The sequence below is a fragment of the Lepus europaeus genome, chromosome 16 (assembly GCF_033115175.1).
Source record: "Lepus europaeus isolate LE1 chromosome 16, mLepTim1.pri, whole genome shotgun sequence".
Lineage (NCBI taxonomy): Eukaryota > Metazoa > Chordata > Mammalia > Lagomorpha > Leporidae > Lepus > Lepus europaeus.
In genome coordinates, this window is record NC_084842.1 from 47,662,218 (window position 1) to 47,664,526 (window position 2,309).

Sequence of the window (2,309 nt, forward strand, 5' to 3'; positions counted from 1 at the left end):
GTGCAGTGGAGGATGGCCCAAGTGCTTGGGCTCTGCACCCCATGGGAGACCAGGATAGACACCTGGCTCCTGCCATCGGATCAGCGCGGTGTGCTGGCCGCAGCGCGCCAACCGCGGCGGCCATTGGAGGGTGAACCAACGGCAAAGGAAGTTCTTTCTCTCTGTCTCTCTCTCTCACTGTCCACTCTGCCTGTCAAAAAAAAAAAAGGAAAAAAAAAAATAGTACTATTTAACCTAGCCAAACTGATCACTTCTAGCGTCAGCTGTGGAAGTGGAGAACTTAGATCAATGGAGGAAGAGAAAGAAGAAAAGCTGGGGTGGGAGCGTGGCCTGGAGGCATCCTGTGGAGCCTAGGTTGGGCTCCTGCCTTGATTTCTGATCCCAGCTTCCTGCCAATGTGTACCCTGGGGGGGGGGGGGGGGGCAGCAGGTGATGGCCCAGGTGAATACAAATGATTTCCAATCCAGGCTCTTGTCTCCCGCAGAGACAGACACACTAAATGGAGGCCTACACTGTGTACAAATAGAAACAGACTCTCCGTTGGCGCCACGGCTCAATAGGCTAATCCTCCGCCTGCGGCGCCGGCACCCCAGGTTCTAGTCCCGGTTGGGGCCCAGATTCTGTCCCGGTTGCTCCTCTTCCAGTCCAGCTCTCTGCTGTGGCCAGGGAGTGCAGTGGAGGATGGCCCAAGTGCTTGGGCCCTGCACCCCATGGGAGACCAGGAGAAGCACCTGGCTCCTGGCTTCGGATCAGTGCGGTGCGCCGGCCACAGCGGCCATTTGGGGGGTGAACCAACGGAAGGAAGACTTTTGTCTCTGTCTCTCTCTCACTAACTCTGCCTGTCAAAGAAAGAAAGAGAATCTCTCTATCAGTGAGGGAATAAACACATTGACGCGCATGTGTGCCCCCGCCCCCATACGGAGAAATGCCCAACATGAGCAGGCCCAAGGGTTGCCTGTAACCGAGGGAGAGAAAAAACGGGAAACGGTACCTCTAAGCGAGCGGGAGACGTCTGTCTGAGACACGTGCGCTCTGCTCGGACGAGAACACGAAGACCCAGTGCTTTCTGCGGGGGATAAGGGGTTCTTTTCTCCTTCCATCGCCTTCCATCCCCTTTCATAAGGAAGCAGTGTCGCCCAATCGGACACACAGCCAGGCCGGGGTGTGAGCATGCGCCCTGATCCTGGCTGTCACAGTGCATCCTGGGAAGGTGGGGATATCAAGCCGATGGTTAAAGAGACAGCGTTACTGACACATCATTGTAATTTTAAATTTCATTTCCGTCTTAACTATTGAAATTAAATATCCTTTTATATGTTTCCTTACCCTTAGGTATCTTTAACTGCAAGGTAATTCTTACTGTACTGTTCTTCCTTTTTGTAATTCATTATACCCCAATTTTTATTGGTATTAGTTGTTTATCCAAAGATGGGTACACTGAAAAATATGTATGTATCATATGTTTTGTAGAGTTTCACACACCTCATTTTTTAAAAAGCTAACTGCTTTCTTGTTTTGTTTTGTTTTTTTTTTTTTAAGATTTATTTTATTTATTTGAAAGAGTTACAGAGAGAGGTAGAGACAGAAAGATCTTCCATCCGCTGGTTCACTCCCCAAATGACCACAATGGCCAGAGCAGAGCTGATCAGAAGCCAGAATCCAGGAGTTTCTTCCAGGTCTCCCACGTGGGTGCAGGGGCCCAAACACTTGGGCCATCTTCCACTGCTTTCCCACATGCATTAGCAGGGAGCTGGATCAGAAGTGGAGCAGCCAGGACTCCAACCGACACCCATATGGGATGCCAGCACTTCAGGTGGGGATTTTAACCTGCTGTGCAACAGCACTGGCCCTGCACACCTCATTCTTTTCTGGCCTTTTCTTTGTCAGTTTTTTTTTTTTTTAAAAAACATATGTTTATTTCTTTATTTGAGAGAGTTACAGACAAAGAGAGGCAGAAACTGCTGGTTCACTCCCCAAATGGCCACAATGGCCGGAGCTATGCTGATCCAAAGCCAGGACACAGGAACTTCTTCCAGATCTCCTACATGGGTGTAGGGGCTCAAGCACTTGCGCTGCCTTCCACCACCCTCCCAGGCCTTAGCAGAGATCTGGATGAGAAGAGGAGCAGGAACTGGTGCCCAAATGGGTTGCTGGTGTTCTCAGGCAGAGGCTTAGCCTACTTTGCCACAGAGCCAACCCCTTGGCACTTAGTTTTTTAACTCGTTAGTTATGCTTTAGGTACAGAAAAGATAGTGGGTTGGTTTTTTTTTTTTAAGATTTATTTATTTTATTTGAAAGGCAGGGTTACA